The following is a 22,473-nucleotide window of genomic DNA, read 5'->3' on the forward strand; positions in this document are numbered from 1 at the left end:
TCTATAGCACCATACTGAATTTACTTACTTTTTTGGTGATGTTCGGTGGTATGTTGCCACCCATTAAAAGGGATGAAAGTAAATGAGAAAAAAACATGTTTGTTTCTATATAAGGGTCAGTGGTAATATATGTGAATTTTTAAATGTTTTATCCATTTATGAAACGCTTGGGGTCTTGAATGCTGAAAAAGTTCACTAAAGCCACCGGTGATGATTATGTTTGGTCATTTGAAAGTACTGTTTGTGTGAAAAGTCTATAGTATATTTATTTAAAGTGGGAGCCAACTTTCCGTCACTATTTAATCGTTAAAATATATTTCATTGAAATTTATATAGATTTAATTCAAAATTTTTATTCACCTGTAACAAGGATTTAGAATGAAACAAAATAAGTTATCAATATAAATGATCCTTTGAAGGGGCACTATAGAATATTTTACATTGGAAAATGCAACATGAATAATTTTTCAGTGAGATTAAGAAGACAATAATAGCCAAGGATAAAACATATGACATATACTAACCATGTAGTTTTACCATATTTTATATTAGGTGGACGCTGGATATTGGTAAAAATAATAAAGGTTTAAAATTATTTAAACAATAATTATCTAAGGATTTATGTGATTAATTATTATTAAATATATTTTATGGCATTGATCACAGAATTAGAGGTAGTGACAATCATTGATGACTAGATGTTTTTTGCTTAATATGTCTGCTCTGTGAAATTTCATTCTTGTTTGCATGCCTGAAAATTCCTTCAGTTGTTGGCAAAGATGACTTTGGATATATGATAATTATCAGCTTATCTAGAGCTACTGCTAGACTCGTTCATTTTTATGGCTTGTTATCTTTATTATTATTTATTTGACTGCAGAAATGAGAGAGTGGGTACAGTACAAATGTTCATCATCATCTTCTAGCAGATGGCAGAAATTGGAAGTTTATACTTGGATTCTAAATCCATGGCTTACTAACTTCCTTATCCAAAAATAAATTAGTGGTTATAATCAATTAATGGTAAAGTATATGGAAAACTATTACATGCAAACACATGTGCCTGGTTCCAATTGAATACAATGAATTGCTATTTACAAACAGAAAGGAAGTGGATGTGGAGACCTCATTTTTAGAGAAAGGTATCTTACACTATCACTAGTTTCCATTTTAAAGTATTTATTTAAGTGTGTTCTTGATTCTTCATATTGCCCCTTTCTATCCTCTGATAATAATTTTTTATCATGGATTCTGTTGCAGTCTGTCAACAATTTATCTCACAACCAAATCTCAGAATTACCTATAACCTACATGAAAAATTAATTGAAATTTATGTGAATAAAGAATAGCTCAGGCAATAATGTGACCATATGTTTATATATATAATGAGAAAAGAAAAAACAATGTATATCATTTTCTTTTCTTCTGGCTTAGTCTATTAGAGCTTTTATTTTAGCTATTTTTTTGAGTACCTACTATCTGTTAATCATTTTGATAGGTAGTAGAGATAAATATAAATAGAGGCATATGTTTCAATGATCTATTGCTATTGAGGTAAAATAACCCAAAATTTAATAACTTAAAGCCATAATAATTTATGATTTCTTAGGGCTCAGATGGGTAATTCTTCTGCTTATTGTAGAATAAACAGAGGTCACTCATGTAGCTGAATTCAGCTGGGAGATTAACAGGGGTTGGAATGTCTAAGATGACCTCTTATATTCCAGAGCCTCTCTCTACATGGCCTTACATCATTAAAGAATCTGACACAAGCTTTTTAACAGTATAGTGGCTGGCCGAAGAGGGAGTTTTTCACATGGCCAGGTATAAAGTGAGTATGCGAGGGGACTGCAAAAGGGGCTGAATGCCTGTAAGTATGTTTATAGGGAGCTGCCAGTGTAACATTATACCACAGTCTTCTCTCTTAATTCTTGTGACTAATGTCCCTCCTTCATGCACAAAAGCCCACATCCTCCCAAAGATCTATTCCATTATGGCATTGTGTTGAAGTCCAGAAGAGCTTCAGTGAAATCTCTTCTGGATATGAATAAAGCTTCATAGCTAAAGCTCTCCTTCATCTGGAGAATTAAAAACTAAACGAGATGTTATCGTTCCTCACACACACAACACACGTGGGACAGGATTAGGAAAGTTGTAAAAGATTCTCACATTCCTGAAGGCAGGGAACATAGCAATCACTGGTCCATTGTGATTCTGAAATCCAGCAAAGGTCATCAGAGTCCCTAATTATAGAGGCAAGGACTGTTCTTTGCTTGGAGCCCAGTTCTGCAACCTGGGATTAGTTCTCTGTGGCTCTTTGTCTTCATTACTCTTGACTTTGCCCTCTGAGTTATCCTCCTTAGTTATAAGAATTTCCATGTGGCCAGTTGCTAGTTTCACCATCTTTCAGGAAAACTTCGTAATTTGATCCACAACATTATGAAGTACTTTTTGTGTCTTCCAAGTTATCACAGGTAGTATTTCTCACCAATTGTTGGTTGACCTTTCATTATCTCCAATAATAATTAATTTACTGCTCTTCCATCCTCCAGTCACAGCCTTCTTGCCACCCTTCCAGCCTCCACAGTTTTTTCATTACTAAAGCAAATGCCACATGTTTTAGCTTTTTGTTAAAACAGTATCCTTTATCCTGTATAAGTTATTTGCTTACAATCTGGAAATATGGACTGGGTTCAGTTGGCTGGTTCTTCTGCTGGTTTTATCTGGGTCACTCAATGCCACTGCAGTTATTTGGAGGTTTAACAAGGCTGGACATCTAACATGGCTTCACTCACATGTCTGATACTTCATCTGAGATGTTTGAGGCCCTAAAGTCGCTTATTGTGTAAATCCTGATAGCAATTTTAATACATTTCATTTTAGGAAATTATTCTATTTTTTCTTTCTCTTCCATTAGAACTAGTTAGTCATTGTGCCATTAAAGGGACTTCACAATTTGGCCTTGTCTTATTATTTTCTGGCTTTGGCAAATTCTGTCTCCTGTTTTGTTTTTGTTACTTTTGAATAATCCATGTATTTTTCATGTTTCTTGCTCTTTTTTTTTCATGTTTTATCTAGCTGCTTGGTGTCCCTTTCCTCTTCCTTTTCTGTGGTGGAATTTTATTCATCCTTCAGGGTCTAGCACAAATATATATATCACATATATATAGCACGTATATCTGTATCTTCACAAAGTTAATGTCTCTGTCATCTGTGCTATAATTTGTTCTAATTATTTATGTGCCTGTTTTACCAGGGCTGTCAGATAAAAGAGATATATTTAAAAATCATTTGTGTAATGAAGGGTAAGGAATTTATTGATGTGAATGATAAGTAGTACCAGGTTCTACTGAATGATAAGTAGTACCAGGTTCTACTGAATAGTTAGAGGTATACTGACAGAATGCTCTGTGTCTTCATATTTCTGTGAAATAGGAAAGTTTTCTTCAGGGAGGGTTGTGGTATTTTAGATCTGGAAAGCCTTTGAAAATATTTTTATCCCTCATTTTATGAATCAGGATTCTAAGTTATAGAGAACAGAATTTTATTCCCTGGGGCCACTTGGTAACTAATACTAGATTTATAACTAAAGCCTAGATAATTCTCAGACTGGTCTTTGTGTGTCTTTCCTCCCTCCATGTCTCCTTCTCTCCTGCCCTTCTTCACTTCCTCCCTTCCTTTCTCTTTCTCTTTCATTTCCTTATTCCAAGCATCCATGCCCTCACCTTGATGCTTTAACTTTTCCTGCCTGCCAAACAGTACAGAGGAGCCCTTAGTTACTCATCATTAATTAGTCCCTTTTTGCTCTGTGTTTATTTTGTGGAATCTGATATGGGCACTGTTAGAACAGTATCTACACATCCATTCTGAGATTTAGGCTACCGAGAATGATGGAAAAATATAGATTTATCTGGGACTTTGCTGTTAGACATGATAAATAGGAAAAATTATAGTGAGGTTTTAGGAATACTCATAATTTACTTGAGTACATTTGAGAACTCTTGGCCTGCTACATAACAAAAGTACAATAAGCTGGTTTAAAATAGAATAAATCTATATCTACCCATACTATCATATATAATGAATTGTGTATATTTATTTGCATTTAAATAATTTATTATCATGCTTTATCCTAAAAGTTATAATACTAAATGTTTCAACTTGTGATTCCTTTCTCTGTAATGTTAAGGTGTATCTAGATCCAAATTCTAGAAGCACAAAAAAGAGAGGCAATTTTATTCTTATTATTTTCGATCAGGTTTAAATAGACATAAACATTATATTAAGCAGATATGCTAAAATTTAAAACCAAACACAGTAATTTGGGTAACTCTACATTATAGGCAGTATTTTATACTTGCTCCAATATCTTATTTTTCATAACTTTTTATTTTATTTCATAGGTTCATAATTAAAACTGCCATACTTAGTCATATTGATGTTACAGATTTAATTTTTTTAATTGTCTTAATTTATTCCACTAAGGGCTTGAATATAAAATAGCACAGATTCATAAAACATTAATTTACATCAAATAGTGTTTCACTTCATATAACTAAGAATATCTTAACACTATGGAAGAAAATTGGAATCAATTAACATGGAAAATTGAATAATTTTTGTTGAGTTGTGAGTTCCGAAGTGACATGAATCCCTAATAAACTCCTGTTGGATATTAATTTAGAATAAATCTCATTTAGGTAGTAACACTTGTACTTAGAGATATTAGTTAGGGTTTGGTATTTCAGACCTGCTATGAATATATATGTACATTTATTGCAAAGGTATCTTCTTTAAGCCTTTAAGTATCACATGATATAATTTAACAAAATAACATCTGGCTATGAAAGTAAAGTTCTAAAACATAAAGAATATTTTATAACTTTTTCTCTTCCTAGAAACATGTTATTTTCCCTCTAGTGCTGCTTAAAAATTCTGGAGGAAAGGATGGTGGCAGTTCTTGGACCATTGCATTATTGTTCACAGAGGTGAATGGGATATGCAGGGCCTTTGGTGACATAGCTATTGATTTGATCTCCTGAAGAGTGTTGTTATTAAGGCTTCATGACTCTGTCCTCTGTTGCAATTCAGAAGCATTTATGCTCTGTGTTTATGATCTTCTGTCTAATCATGTTATCAAGAGATGATTGTGGAAGCAGAGAGCATAAAGAAATTTTGAAACACCAGGATTTGCTGGCATTAAATAAGGGGGCTTGAGGGTATGATGAAAAGCTGAAAGGTGAGATTGGGATCAGAAAAAGGGGCAGACTTATTGGCCCAAATAGTATTTTCACTTTCTAAAGGTTATCACAATGTAAATATAAACTCTTACAATATAACCTTCAATTCCAAATAAAGCTGCTTTATTGCATGAAGCAATTCCAGATTTTCATCTGGCTTGAGAGGAATATGAAATCAAGAGGCTTGAAGGAGTCTAAAAATAGAAGGTATTATTTCCAAACAAAACATAATAAAGTTAAATAAGTATATTGTACTTTGTTCTTTGTCACAATTTTTTAAATAGGTTAAAACATAAACTGTCATGAAATGATCATTCTTAATAAATTATTTTGACCAGATTTTAACTTCAATTATAGTTCTCTTTTACTGTCGGCCAACTTGAAAGCTATAAATCATATTTCTATAGGAGCTATGCTTAATTTAAAAAATCCTTTCTTAACACATATATCTCTAAGAGGGGATAAAATTATATAGTATCTCTGTTTTCTTTCCAACATGACATACCGTGTCACCCCCTGAAATTACTACCTTTCTTGTGAACATTGTCTAGAGTTTTAGTTTGGCTTTTTAAAGAAACAAAATCAATAGTTTCATAAAGTCAGTACTTAGATACACCAAGATATATTAACAGATTTTATACTTGATTTTTTTCTATCATTATATCCTTTCTTCTGAGTTCATTATTCCATTTGCTGAAGTATATCCTTTGGTAGATCTTTTGGCAAGGTTCTATAATTTTAAGCCCTTTATTTAATGGATATCTAAAAATATTTTGTCCTCCCTTTTCAATGATTGTTTATTTGGGTATAGAATACTAAGTGACTATTACTTTTCCTCAACACTCTGAAAATATTATTCCCCTGTCCATAAGAATCTGTTGTTGCCAGTGACCTTCTGACAGCTTTAACTGTCATTATTTGGGAGATTACTTATAGGTTCCATATTTTTGGTCTTCAGTTACATTATTATGTAACTGCTATGGATTATTTTTTCCTGCTTCACTTCTCATTTTGTGTTTTAACCTGAAAAAGTGTGTGTGCGTGTGTTACTTTATTCTGTTTTGTATTTCTAGAATACCTATGAGATATTTGTTGAAGACTTTCAATATTATCCTCTTTGTCTCCGATATGTTTTTTTTTTTTAATTTTCAATCTCAACTAATTTCCGGGTAATGAATTTTCACTTTGGCTACAGCTAGTTAAGAGATTACTTCATCCATTGAGGTTTTTCTTTTTCATTCTCACTTGTTATTGTTTTATTTCTGCCTACTTTGTTTCATAATTTATTTTCCTTTTTTATGGATACTATTTTATTCTTTATGCATTTTAAAGTCACATTCAAATAAGTTTTGAAAGAAATTGAGTCTAAATATTTCTAAGCATTAGTGTCAGCATGTACTTTGGAGTTGTAACTTGTGTGCTAACTTGTTTTCTATGTCTTTTTTTTTTTAATTTAGAGAGTTTATATTTGAACTAATCTTCTTCCCTTAGGCCTTATAAATAGAAAACTGTAGAGCCCTAAGAAATTTACCAAATAATTCATGTTAGTATTACTGGTTGACAGGAGTTCCACTCCATGCATTCAGGGATCTAGGACTTCTTGCATTTAGTGGGCCAGCCATCTCCTAGGGCCTTGTAGTTATCTGTGTCCAGTTCAGAGGTTGTAAAAAGGGATTGGAGAAGGCGCATGTGTTTCTTAACCAACTCAGATCTGAAGAGCCACATTAATTCCTCTCAAATACAACACTGGGAACTGGTTATGTGACCACACCTAACTGCAAATAGGGGTGGGCTGTTGTTAAATGTTATCCCTGGCTCAATAGTCACTTTCCAGCAACAATTCTTTATCATGGAAGAGGAAGCCCAGTTTTTGTAGATACTTGGTTATCTCTGCAGTAGTCTGCCACTTCATCCACAAAGTGTACGTAATCATCCTCATGTATCTGTCAATACAAATTTTTCTCCATCAGGTTCAGATACGTTCTCTTGTCAGCTGGTGACCTACACATTAAATGACAAGCCATTTACCCTAACACAAAATATATAATGGTTGAAATAAGTAGAAAACTGCCATTAAGAAAGGAGAATAATAGGAACTAGTAGTGCTCCATAGCAGTGATGGGCAGGCATTGTGAAGAACCTCAACAGCAGTTGAGTTGATGCTCTTATCCGTCGTTCTCAATGGCCCTTGGCTATGCTATCTGTGAGCTTCTTATTATCCTGACAGTTTTTGAATTAGTTATTGGTGGCTGAACGGCTTTCATACCTGTTTCATGCTCATCTATTTTGGGGACTCCAGAGTCATTTCATAGTTACAGGGTCTTTTAGACCAGACTCATGATTTGTTGGCAATAAGATTTCCTCAAAGTCATAGTAGCCTTTTAATCTGTTTGTCAATTCCACGTCTCAGCAACTACACACAAAATCCACACCTGAAGTTTTTTCTTTGTGTATACACACACACACACACACACACACGCACACACACACACACACACACACACACGCCCTTCAATTAGGGTAATATTTAAAAGATGAGAAGACAAAATTCCAAATTCTAGAGCTTTAACATATAGAAGTTCATTTTTAATTTACATTACAGTCCAGGGTGTTCCTGGCTGTTGAGGGCTTTCCTTCATATAGAAAATAGGAGAATTATATATTTTCTGTCTATAGCTCCATTATCTCGTATGGCCTTGTAGTCATCTGTATCCAGTGAGAGAAAGAAGGAAAGCATATAAGGTACACATCTTCTTCTTAGAAGCCTTGGCATAGAAATGACATATACATTTTACTCAAGTTGACACACTTGTAAAAATTATATAATCAGTAGAGTAAAAGCTTCTTTGTGTAAGCTTTAATATTAAGCTACATCCAGTATAAATAATCAGGATTTTTTTGATCAACAGACAAGCATTAGGCTATATATTAATGTTCCATCAAACCAGATATAAACTGAACTAATTATGCTAAATTAAACATTAGAATATAAGTTATTTCTATAAATTTAAACCTTATTCTCTGTCCATAGAAATAAATAGGATTCAACTATTTGAAGAGGCGGTGATTATTTCCATGAATTATCCATAATAGCAACAAAGAACATTCAGAATAAACTTTCAAGTGGGATATTATGTAGTACATTGAAGATATAATGGCAGAATTTTACCAGAGGAGAAAAATATCTCACTTTTCATTTTATAGGAATAGAGTATAACAAAATATTGTATTTAATAAATCTGTATATAATTCAGGTTAAATTTTATTCTAAGCATCATAACAACTATATATAGTAAAATTATATCATGCGTGTTAAAATCTGAGGATAATTTTGTTATACATTTTTTCATTATATGTTCAGAGCTAGCATTAGAACTACAAGGTACAGTTGACTTTGTATCCTCCATATGAAAAAAAATGTAATAATTTTCATTTTTAGAGTATTTACATATCTCAGCTCTAGGGAAGTATATTTCAAAGGACAACATAGTTCTAAGGAGAATAGGCATCAAAGGAATAAAACTTGATACAGAACAAGGAGTGGGTGCGACAGGGTTGAAAAAAGTGTATCTGATATAAATATACTTAAAGTGTTTACTTTGATTTAACATATCTTGTTATCCTTTGTGAGAAAAGCATTTTTTATTTTATTTATAGTAACAGTTATGATTACCTGGGAAGTGATGATAAACTCGAATACACATTGTGATGATATGGGGGGGACATTCTTAATATTTTTTAGTCCTTTGAAATAATGACTTATAATGAGAATTAAATAAATTACTGGTGTCCTCAATTATGCACGTGGCCTTTTAAAGAAATAGTTCTCCTTTTTTGTACTTGAATTTTTTTCCCTTTTGGCATAAAATACTATACAATGGAAAATTTTAGTATTGCAAATATTTCTCTATCACTGTTCTGTATAACCAGTTACTGTTTTCAATCTGAGCTTAGGCCAAACTATCTGTTTTTAGGATAAGTTATAATAAATAAAGAATATAGGTATTACTGAAAATGGTAGTCTCCATTTTACAGGGAACTATAGAGTGGTGATAAACTTAAAGGGATGGAGATTTCCAGTTGCCAGTTGCTCTATACAAGGACTATCACCATATAAAGAGGCAAGCAGTACCAAAATTGATGGGAACTTTGGGAGCATAAAAACAAGCTCTGCTTTATCTTCAGCAGTGGACAAGGAAAAAGCATGATTTATTCCCATTATTTGACAGTATCAAAGGCGACTGCTATAGAAAGCCATGAAAACCTCTTGAAAGATGCAAACCCTGTTCCTTTGGACAGAGATAAACAACTATTGTCTTGGATAGAATTCTTTAAATAGGATCAGTTTATTTTTTGTTTTTTTCTTAAGATGCCTTATATCCTCATTTCTTTGTTTTGTTTCTATTCTTGTTTTGAAGTTAACTAATACTATTCAGGATGGTTTACTTTTCACCCTACCATGGTAAAAAATTATATTATTTATCTCTATATTAATTAAATATTTAAAATGAAATTAACTGGAAATTTTTTAACTGGTAAAACTTTGAAATGGCAATACATATGGATTATGTGAGAGCTTTTCTAAAGATTCTCTATTAATTTACTAATTGCATTATGACCAAGAGCATACTCTTCTTAAAGCCTAATTGTATGTGGGTATTATAGATTGCTAAATGTGAACTAATTTTCCATGCATATGAAATATGATGCATAATTATGTAAAAAAATTAAAAAATAATTATCCTATACAATAAATAGGATACATTAATTAGGTAAATATTTTTATTCACAATGCTTGCTAAATTTTTTCAAAAGTTCTCTGACATCTAGTGAGGTGACCACAAAATTTCTCTACATACTTATTGATGAAATGTTATTATATTGCCTTAGATGACCCATCTTTGACTCAGTAAAGTTATCTGTTCCTGATGCATTATTACTTTAATGCTGAATTATATATTTTTTCTTACATTTGTTAAAAATTGGCAAGAGGATATTCTATCTAATGCAATGAATTACAAATTTGTTTTGAGTGATGTAAGGAAGAGTAGAATAATTTGATGTACACACTGTGGTCTTAGATGAGAAGTTTAAATATTTGTAAGATATAAATTTTAATTTAGAATTATAAACAAATCACACTCAAAATTGTTACTGTTTTGCCACTTTGAACTCAGCAGAAATGATTAGAAATGTTATATGAAATAATAAGTGGAATGACATATAGATTATTTGAAAAGGATGCTGAAGGAGAGCAAGAGCCCTGTCAGACATTAAAATATATTCAAGAGAAGATATTTAAAATGTGTAGTATTATTTCCCAAAGAGAAATATTTATCAGTGGTACCGAGTAGACAGGGAAAAAATAGACTACATTACATGAAATAGTTTAATCTATGGTAAAGTAGAGATAACTAATTAATAGGGAAAATAGATGGATTATTTAATACCACGGTTCTTACTTTATAGGGATTGAGATTGGGGAGGGGAGAGCAACAGTGATGTGGGTATAGGGCCAGCACTGCCATCTTTTACCAAGTCCCAGAGGAGTTACCTTCACCATTGAATCCATCTTTCTTTAAAATGTGTGCAATTAGCCTCTAATTATACCTTAGTTTAAGGATCTAGTTGGGGGCAAGAAAAGTCCCACAAAAAATTTCTTGTTACAATAAAATGAAGCATAGGCAAAGTTTTAACAAAAAGATGTTGGTTTGTAGGATACAAATTAGGATTTTCATGGAACTTTACAACTGTGGTGAAACAGTAATTTTTGAAGACTAGGAGAAAAGGTGAAAGAGAAACATGAAAATAAGAAGACATCATCTAGGTATTAAATATGGATTTGGGTCAATCAAAGGAAAAATCACAGGTTGTTTTTGATATTGTTAAAGAAAAAAATCCTTGTGACACGTGTTAAAGAACCAAGTTTTTCGAGAGTGGCGACCAAGTCTGTGGAGCCACCCTAGGAGCTGGCACTGTCATATCCCCTCCTCTTCCACCTCCTGTTGCAAGCAATAAAGTCTGTTCATACCATAGTAAAAAACAAACTGTAAGGCAGACTTTATTCAGGGGCACTGCTGCAATGGAGTGTCATAGTAGTGGAGAGAAATTGAGCTTAACTCTGAATACAACAAGAAATGTGGGAATTTATAGCCATGGAGTATGGTGTGGGTCAATGGATGGAAAATTACTAAGAGGGAAACATCAGGGGTAAAGCTTGGGGCGGTTCTGGCTCAACCATCCTGACAGGATCCTTTCTAATGGTGGACCAGGGTGACCAGATACCACCTGGAGGATGATGGGAGATGAGGAATTGATCAGGTATTTAGGGTGAGGGATTTTCTCTAAACCAGTTTAGCAAGATTCTTGCTAAAACTGGACTCTGCAGGAACACAGACAAAAGTCCATGGTCAGGCCTAATTGAACAGAGGGCTCAGAAGAGCCTGACTAAAAGTTTGGTCAAGGAGAGACTCTTTGTCAGTATCACGTAACACTCTGTAGGTGGAGTTGGCAAACTATACCCTGCTTGCTGTTCTAGCCCCTTTTGGTAAATAGTTTTTTAGAGTACAGCCAAGTCCATTCATTTACATATTGTCTATCACTGTTTTCAAGCTACAGTTGCAGAGTTGAGTAGTTGCTTCAGAAACCCTATGGCCCGTAAACCTAACGTATTTGCTTTACATATAGTGTTTGTAGACTTATTTCATATAGGCAAATTAATGTATATCTGGGAAATATAAATAAAATTATCAAACTTGTTCTTTTAAGCCTGTTATTAGTGTGTTACATTTTTACAACTAAAGAGAACAAAACTTCTAGTGGAAATGTTTTCCTCACAAGTTAGCTATCTTTTTATTCAGTCATTTGTTAAAGCATCTGTGCTAAGAAATATAATTTCAGAAATACTCAATAGAGGATTTCATATTGATCTGTTTTGGGAAAAAGAGTTTGATTTTTATTAAAATGCAGACATATCTACGAGAAAAGGCTTTATTTGTAAAAAGTGTAAGGTATATGTGTGTATTTTTATTAGAAGCATATTCGTTCAGCATTGGCCGTTTGCTGATGAGACTTTTCAGACTCTCTGTTAATTCTCTCACTCTGAAGCATCTTGACTAGTTGCCATGCTAGACACTGAAAATTTATTTGTTAAAAATTGGTGAGTTAAGGGCTTCCCTGGTGGCGCAGTGGTTGAGAGTCTGCCTGCCGATGCAGGGGACATGGGTTCGTGCCCTGGTCCGGGAAGATCCCACATGCCGTGGAGCGACTGGGCCTGTGAGCCATGGCCGCTGAGCCTGCGCGTCCAGAGCCTGTGCTCCGCAACGGGAGAGGCCACAACAGTGAGAGGCCCGTGTACCAAAAAAAAAAAATTGGGGAGTTAATATTCTTGTGGAAAATGATACATAGGAGCAAATGACAAGTAAATTCAGATTGTCATTTACTTAGAACTTACAAGGAAACAGATTTTATGTGAACCATAATACTCAGTTTCTAGTAGGTTCTCATTTTTTTCTTCCTACTTTCAGATTATATTGCACTTTCAGCAATGGCAGATACATTTTTATTAATGTGTACCATAGGCTTAAGAAACATTTATTGCATACCTATTACATCCTGAATTACAACTGAATTGTTATGAATTACTATGGTCCCTGTCACACAATACACACAGAACTTGCCACACTCTTTTGTTTAAATAATTGTGCTGTTGATTTTGTGAGGGAGTGTACATTTACATAGAGCCCACAATTTCATATACTCTGCTCAGTACGTTATAGAACATATTTAGAATGAGCATTTTAAAAAGATTCTCCAAGTTGTTGATAATCTTGAACAAGTGTCTTTCTATAAAGATTTTTCTAAAAAAAAGCAATATATTGTACCTGTTTAAGGTATAAATAAGAACCTTCATTTTCAGCTAAAATAACAGTTTCACATTGTAAAGCATGTATTGTGTAATGTTCTATGTATGCATAGGAATTTTTTGGGATATATTATCTTCCATAGCCCATTTGCAAATTTATTATTGCTGTATTTTGTCATCCATTTATTTTTCTATTTGTCTTTCTTGCTCCCCCGCCACCATCTCTCTTATTTAGGCCCTTTGAAAAAATCAACTTAAGCTGCATGGTAAATATTTTATCATTATTTTAATTTATATTTGAGGTTTCTTAGACTGTGTACTACCTGATTAAGCTTTCCTGCAGAATTATGACTATATGATGTTATTTTTATTCTTGTCTTTTCATATATATAGATATTCAAGTCATTCATTGCACTTAATCACAAATAAAGATTTGGAAAAATCATTTGATATTTAATCTTAAAATTTACTTTCAGCATTTCATTGCAAGCATTATCATCTCCTTCCTAAGGAATGTCAATCTGGCTCACGCTATTCACTGTTTGAATAGAATGAATAGAGCAAAGTGAATAGAGTGAATAGAGCTCTTCAAATAGAAGAGCTCCTTCCTTCCTCCCTCCCTTCCTCCCTCCCTTCCTTCCTTCCTTCCTCCCTCCCTCCCTCTGTTCCTTCCTTCCTTCCTTCCTTCCTTTCTTCATCCCTTCCTTCCTTCCTCCCTCCCTTCCTCCCTCCCTTCCTTCCTTCCTCCCTTCCTTCCTTCCTTCCTCCCTCCCTCTGTTCCTTCCTTCCTTTCTTCCTCCCTTCCTTTCTTCCTCCCTTCCTTCCTTCCTTCCTCCCTTCCTCCCTCCCTCCCTTTATTAATATCCTGGAATATACACAAACTTAATTAGAGGAAATGGAGAAATAATTAATACATCTCTTATGTTAAGATTCTTTTAGAATTTGAAAAAGAGTAGATACATGTATATGTATAACTGAATCACTTTGCTGTACATCTGAGACTAACACAACATTGTTAATCAACTATACTCCAATATAAAATAAAAATTTAAAAACAGATTCTTTTTTGTGTGTATACCAGGCATCCTTAAGAAGAGACTATAATCTTTGAACCATAGATATTAGCAATGCTTATACAATTTAATGGTCTGACTGCCAAGTGGAAAAAATATCATGCAACTCGTATGCCTACTAATGAAACATTGGAGAGAGTCTAGCATTGCATGTGAAATGTATCTTTAAATGAATATTACTTCAAAGGGATGGTCAAAGTATCTAAGAATTCCTAAAGGAGATAGCAGTGCTTTTTTGAGAGAATTTCCCTCAGTGCAGTAACAATGAATGTCTATTCATTTACTGTCTGATGTCCACAGAGTAGTACTATTTCATGAGAAATGTCTTAATTTTGCTCTGACAGTTTGATGGCCAGCATTTCAAAGTTCATTTTATATATATTCATAAGAAGGATGAAAGTGTTAATTCTAATTAAAATGATGCTCAGTTCATTAGTAGGTCTAGTGAAGCCTCCAATATAAGTAAATTAAACTGAAGATTATTGACAAGAGTTTTATTATTGGCAAAAAAAGCAATTACCAAATCATTGACTTTTGTTGGTCAACATTTTCACTCCCTTTCATAGAATTATGAATTAAAGTTAGGAGTTAAAAAAGAAAGCAACATTATACATCAAAAGTATTATAGAAGAAAGGCTTACTAGTTGGTCAAACCTTGTATTGTAAGAAAAGCAAAAGCAAAGTATGTTAAACTGAAAAAATCAGTGCGACGGTAAAAACATAAAATTATTTTTTCTTGCTGTCTCACTAAACAGGGCCTAGAACCAGCAATTTTCATCCAAAGCCATCTCTCTGAATAGCAGTATTTTTTAAAGGAATCTGTTCTTTAATTTTTTTCCCTTAAACTATTAAATATATTATTTTTCAGATCTCTTTTGTTTAGATCATTTGAAGTGATTTTTCTCTTTTTGGGCCTTCCATTCTTTTTAGTTGCATAAAAATAAATAATATATTGCCATCAAGAATGACCTGAGTTTTCACAGAGATAAACTTATAGAGATTATCTCCTAGTTAATATTCCAATTTCAGAAAAGTAAACTGGATGTAAAAAGTTCTAACAGAGAAAGTTATTTATATTTTAAAAGATTTGTTTACTTTAAAATAAAATGTGTAAAATTTAGTTAAAAATCAAGAGATAAATATAAAACATAACAGCTTTATGAAGTATGACATATAAAACCTGCACTTTAAAGTGTACAGTTTGCTAAATATTGATGTATATATGGCTATGAAAACATCAGCATAATCAAGATAATGAACCTATCCATCATCCCCCAGTATTTCCTCATGCACCTATATCATTTCTCTCTCCCTGTCCTTCCTGCAGCCAATCACTAAGGCTCTATACATTAGTCTCTATGCTTTAGTTCACATATTCTAGAATTGTATATCTCAGTGATTATATAGTGTACATTTTTCTGCCTGGCCTCTTTAATTTCAGCATAATTATTTTGACATTCATTCAGGTACTTGCATGTATCAATATTTTATTATTTTTTTTGGCCAAGTACTAGAACATTGTTTAGATATACTGTAAGTTGTTTATCCATTCATTTATTGATAGACATTTTGATTGTCTCCTGTTCTCATCCCTAAGTATTTCATATTTTGATACTGTTTTAAATATTTTGTTAATTTTTATTTCCAGCTGTTGTAGAAATACAAATAATTTTTGTATATGGATCTTGTATCTTGTAGTCTTCCTAAATTCACTCACTCATTCTAGACTGTTTTCATATATTCCATAGAAATTTTTAGTTCATATTTTCATTTCATCCATGAATGAAGAAACTTTTCTTCCTTTCCAAACTGGACTTTTTGTTGTTGTTATTTCCTTGTTTCACAGATCCTCCAGTACAGTGGTGAATAGAAATAGTAAAAACAGACATTCTTGCCTTGTTCCTGATCTTAGAATGAAAGCATTCAAAACTTCACCATTAAATATCATGCTAGTTACATTCCTGGGATAAATCACCCCTTTTTCATGATTTAATGTTCTTTATAAATATGATTGTATTTCATATTTATAAAAAACTTAATAGTTTTTCCATCTTTGTACATGAGAGCTATTGACCTGTAATTCTCTTTACTTGTAATATCTCTTTCTGGTTTCGGTATCAAAGTAGTACTGACCTCATAAGATGTGTTCGGTAGTAATTCCTACTTTTCAATATTTTAGAAATTTTTATTCAGAATTGGTGTTATTTCTTTTTTAAGTGTTTGATAGAATTCATTAGTAAAGCCGTCTGTGCCTGGACATTGAGTTTTCCTAACATGTATGTGCTGATCATCACTCAGCTAAGTACTCAAAGAGCCTTTTGCAGATCTCAGAGTATTCTGTTTTTTCATCAGTCTCCTCTACAGTAATATGTATATATGTATGTATGTATTACATTATACATAAACATTATATATTTATTACATTTTTATTTTTCCTAATAAGTGTGTGTCTATCATAATTAGTTATTCACTTGTTTTAACCTGCATAATTAGAGAAGGGTGAGTACAGGTGTGACATTTGAATATGGGTTTGGCAAACTGAATTATTGGCCCCAGTTCTTCACCTTTCCTTGTATTCATTCTCTTTCCCTTGTAACTTTTCAGTTCTTCCCAGTAAAGGACAAGTATTTTTTCTGACTCCTGACTTTGGCCTCAACTATATGACGTAATTTGGCCAGTAGGATAAGAACCTAAGTTATTTGCAAGTTTGGAGCGTACCTCTCAAGAGACTTGGCTTGGTTTTTGTTTGTTCTGTTATACCTCTGTCAACATCATGGAAGAGCTTTACTAGTACTTGCTGGAGCAGACTGAGCCCAGACTATAAAGAGCAGCCAAGTCTAGCTAGATCCACAGACAGAAGCTGAGTAGCCCTGCCAAATCCAGGCTAGGTCAGGTGACCCCAGCAAACCCCCAGAATAAATACCAGGTGATTAAAACATACGAAGAGCTGAACCCACTTAGAATAACAAAATATGAATAATACATACAAAAAGTTAACAGATGTGGTCTTTATCTCAAAATGATAAGATAACATATCATGTAACCCTGGCCAAGCTAGAAAAAAATATGTTTTCTAGGGCAGTTCAGTTTACAAAAAACGTGAAATGGACCTGCACAATACCTAAGTCCATTGGAACATGGGTAAGGGGTCAAGAAAGTGTGTCATGGAGAGACAAAGCTATAACCATCAGTACTAACAAGGATAGAAGGTTAGGGATTATATTATTATGATCATCCTGTAGGGGTCATAAAGTAAGAAATGCATATTCTGTTATCTAGGCTCAGGACGTAAAAGCTTGGAGCAGTACACAAGAAGAGATTAACACTGGTCCAATACAATAACTTCTTCTAGGCATGTGGTTAAGAAGTTACTTGCTGAAGGGGATCTGATTGATGAGAGTATTAAGACTTACCTTTAGGTTTTATGGGTTGTTTTTTTTTTTCAATTTATGTAATTTGAGTAATCTCCATTCAAGTTTGTGCTTAGATCATGTCAACAAAGCTTTTGCTTCATTTCAATGAATCATAAATTATATATTAAGAAAAAAAAAAAACCCTTCAGTCTAGATTTCTAACCTTGTGATCTCTGACTATTAGACTGAAGAGACTTGCAGCCAGAGTGGGGAAAGCCAGATAATTGACATTTTTTCTCAGAATTCATCAGCAAGTTCTATAGGCCTACTTTCAAAATTTATCCCAAATCTGTTCCTTCCTCTTGATCACTATTAACTTCATAGGTCAAATCCAGACTGCAATAGCCATGTTTGAACTCCAACAATCCATTCTTCTGGGAGTGGTTGGTCTTGTCTTTTATCTTCCATTGGCTTCATGTTATCTTTAAAATAAAATTCCCAACTCATGATCATCGCCCAGTAGCCCTCCCCTGCCCTCTTGGTCTAGCTCTTGCCTGTCTCTGCAACTTCATCTCCTACATTTGCCACACTTCATGTGACGGTATTCCTGCTTACATCCCTAAGTTTTTAGAGTTCTACAAGCTTCTTCCTTTTTTAAGGCCTTTGCATTAGTTGTTTATTGACATAAATATCTCCCTTTACGTATTAGTCTTCTAAGGCTGCCATAACAAAATATTGCAGACTTGGTGGCTTACAGAACAGGAATTTGTTTTCTCACAGTTCTAGAGGATGGAAGTCCAAAATCGTGGTGCCAGCAGTGTTCTTTTCTCATGAGGGCTCTCTTCCTGGCTGCAGGTGGCTACATTCTTGCTGTGTTCTCAGATGGCCCTTCCTCTGTACATGTACGCTACTGGTGTCTCTTCCTCTTCTTATAAGGACACCATGCCCTTATGATCTCATTTAATCTCCGTAACCTTCTTTAAGGCCCTAACTCCAAATACAGTCACATTGGGGGTTAAGGCTTTGTCCTATGAATTTAGGGGGACATAATTCAGTCTATAACACCTTCTTTCCCTTCCCTACCACTTAGATCATCACATGGCTGATGACTTTTCGTTATTCAGGTCTTATTTGCAATATCACTTGTTTTGAGAGTTCTTCCTTGACTATGGTTTATCCCTAGTGTAATGGAACTTGACGAAACCAGGGACATTCTGACTCTGTTCACTTGTCTCCAAGATTATTATACCCAGAATTGTGCTTGGCACTTATGAGACATTGAAAAAGCATTTGTCAAATGAATGCATTCTTCCAGTGCTCTGGCTTGAAAGGCATAGGTTATTTCTGGATGTGCCACACACTTTAACAGTGCATTTTTTGTGCCATTTCTTAGTGATGTACACCTAAACTACATGATCCATACTGATATCCAGAAAGATAGAACACAATGATGTTACTCTGATATACCACTGAATGGAGTAACTGGTTTATAGAAGAGTTACAACCTATTGTTATTTAAATAAGATATTGTTTTAGTTTTTTTGAATAATCCCCCCCGCTATTATGAAACTTCTCCCCTTTTTTCTCACTTGGGGCCTTTTCTTTGACTCTTTCTTGGACAGATGCCATAACTTTTCAGACACTTGGATTATTATTTTATTCTATTATTCATTTTAAAATGTCAGTCTCAAATTCCACTCAAAGCTTTCCTACATGTTACCATCTGTGCTGACAGATTTTATGCTTCGAGAGTACTGGGGTGTGGTTAGGCTTCCAGATACCTCTTTTCTCTCCCACTTCCAGATGCCAGCTCCATCTGTGATGTGGCAACAGTGGACAGATTTCTTCTTACAGGACTCAATGAGATTGTAGTCTTCTTTTTGTTGATTGTTGCTGCTTCTAAGGCTGACACTCACTACAGATGTCCCCTGTGTATCTAGCCTCCCAGTGCCCATGCTTCTCCTGTGTGGTATATGTGTTCTTTCCTCTGAGAGTTATGTAATTGGTGTCCCATTTCTTGGATTACTGAAGAGGCAGATCAAGATTCAGCTTCATTTCTTTCATCTCTTTATTCTGCATTAAAAGCCAAAAAAAAAAAAAAGACTCCTTCTTAAGTGACTTTTCCTTGTGGTAACTTGATGAGTGCTTAAGCCGAGGAATCTTATTCATATATATCACCCAAGGAAAGACCATATCCTTGCTTCATCAAAGAATAGGAGGACAGCTTACTAGTGCTTCTTATGTCAGCACCTCTGTCTCTTGATTTGGTCATTATTTTCACACCTGGGCAGCATTAAACTATTTATGGATCCAAAGGCTCACCAACAGTTTAGAAGAGAGAATAGATCTCATTTGATAAATTTGAGGGAACGTTTTAGGCAAGCTTAAATTTATGAGGGATTCTTTTGACTGCCTTACTTCACATTACCCCCGAAGACCATTCTCTCTCATCACTCATTATTGCTGTGAGGACTGGGGGCATTGAAACTGGTGAATCCTGATAAACCATTCCTTGAGTTCACAGCAGTTAAAGTTTGTGAATTAGGAGTACAGATTCCTAGCAGTGATTAAATTCAGCTTGGGCCTTGCTTGAAATTTGTGGCTGTGGGAAAATTCCCATTTAACATTCAGTTACAGTAGCATTTTACTGCATAATATGCTTTACAGTGTATATCTTACATAAAATGGGGGTTTTGTGTAAAAAAATTTTCTAGTTTTTCTCATTTTCTATTTTACATGCAGTTACTCATTTATGCTCTCAAGTTTTGTAAGATTAAGTTATGCACAATATTTTATTTTTCCCAACTTTAAAAAATTAATTTACATAGTAAACATTTAAATATTTTAATTTACACTATGATTTTGGTTTGTCTTTACATCTGTTTTTTTCAAATTTGAATTTATTTCCCGAGGGATTCCTAATGACCGGAATCCTGCTTAGATTTCAAGGACTTTATTATTTACCTTCGTTTTCATAATCTGCCTTCTAAAATCTATTTTTCATGTTCTGATTTTACTACTATATATTAACTTTGTAAGACATTAGATATAAGCAAATATGACTAAAAGCTATTGTCAGGGAAAATATATTTTTCAGTTTTGTATCATGTAAACATTAGAAGTAAATTCTTTGGTTTTTTTAAAATACCATTTTACAGTGTGTCTTTTAAAATTATTTTCTATTTATATTCATTTAGATAAAAATCCTCAGATACATAAATATCCCATTTTCTCTCTAAGGAACTACAAAATTCAATTATTCATAAAGACAAATATCCGCCTGAGTGAAGAATTATCTGTAAGATTAGCAGAATGAATCTATTGCAACATACCCTGGAACTGATTTTTTTATGCATTTTAATGGAGGCAATTTTTTACATATAAGTATATTACATAGGAAAGTAAAATGTCAAAGCTTATCCCTCTCAGAGTTCAGAGTCTCTCCTCTCTCTTTCTCTCTCTCTCTTTTACTTGGAGAAATTCTCTTATGAGAATATCTGGTGGTCAGTTCATTTCTCATTCTTTTAGAACAGATATTTGCATATCAAAGTCCTGAAACAAATAAACATACTCTATGATGGTCCCATCTGCTGTTCTCATCCTACTGAGACCTAGTGTAGGGAAAAGACGGTAGATTGGAGAAGACCCTAATTTTTCAACTATACACCAGTTTCTTTCAAATGGAAAAATACACATTTTCCATACGTTTAATATCTACTTATTTGAAACTGTTAGAGCCAAAATAAAGTATTGATCCCTGTGGTGGGAAAGGGTGGTAAGGTGGTGTGATTAGCAGGTCTCTACTGTAGCTTGTTATGATTTCATATAAAAAACATTGTCATTTTTTTTTTTTACATCTTTATTGGAGTGTAATTGCTTTACAGTGGTGTGTTACTTTCTGCTTTATAACAAAGTGAATCAGTTACACATATACATATGTTCCCATATCTCTTCCCTCTTGCATCTCTCTCCCTCCCACCCTCCCTATCCCACCCCTCTAGGTGGTCACAAACCACCAAGCAAATCTCCCTGTGCTATGTGGCTGCTTCCCACTAGCTATCTGTTTTACGTTTGGTAGTGTATATATGTCCATGTCACTCTCTCACTTTGTCACAGCTTGCCCTTCCCCCTCCCCATATCCTCAAGTCCATTCTCTAGTAGGTCTGTGTCTTTATTCCTGTCTTACCCCTAGGTTCTTCATGACATTTTTTTTCTTAAATTCCATATATATGTGTTAGCATACATTGGCAGAACACTCTGTGAGATAATCACAGCAAGATCCTTTTTGACCCACCTCCTAGAGAAATGGGAATAAAAACAAAAATAAACAAATGGAACCTAATGAAACTTCAAAGCTTTTGCACAGCAAAGGAAACCATAAACAAGACAAAAAGACAACCCTCAGAATGGGAGAAAATATTTGCAAATGATGCAACTGACAAAGAATTAACCTCCAAAATTTACAAGCAGCTCATGCAGCTCAATAACAAAAAAACAAACAACCCAATCCAAAAATGGGCAGAAGACCTAAATAGACGTTTCTCCAAATAAGATATACAGACTGCCAACAAACACATGAAAGAATGCTCAACATCATTAATCATTAGAGAAATGCAAATCAAAACTACAATGAGATATCATCTCACACCAGTCAGAATGGCCATCATCAAAAAATCTAGAAACAATAAATGCTGGAGAGGGTGTGGAGAAAAGGGAACACTCTTGCACTGCTGGTGGGAATGTGAATTGGTACAGCCACTATGGAGAACAGTATGGAGGTTCCTTAAAAAACTACAAATAGAACTACCATATGACCCAGCCATCCCACTACTGGGCATATACCCTGAGAAAACCATAATTCAAAAAGAGTCATGTACCAAAATGTTCCTTGCAGCTCTATTTACAATAGCCCGGAGATGGAAACAACATTGTCATTTTTATGA

General features: G+C 34.0%; 1 protein-coding gene across 2 annotated transcripts in view; it reads left to right on the forward strand.

Moving 5' to 3' along the window:
* Positions 1-22,473, forward strand: part of EPHA6 (EPH receptor A6) — an 867,569-nt gene that overhangs the window by 142,094 nt on the left and 703,002 nt on the right. The gene's annotated exons all lie outside the window — the stretch shown is intronic.

The sequence above is a fragment of the Delphinus delphis genome, chromosome 4 (assembly GCF_949987515.2).
Source record: "Delphinus delphis chromosome 4, mDelDel1.2, whole genome shotgun sequence".
NCBI classification, from domain to species: Eukaryota; Metazoa; Chordata; class Mammalia; order Artiodactyla; family Delphinidae; genus Delphinus; species Delphinus delphis.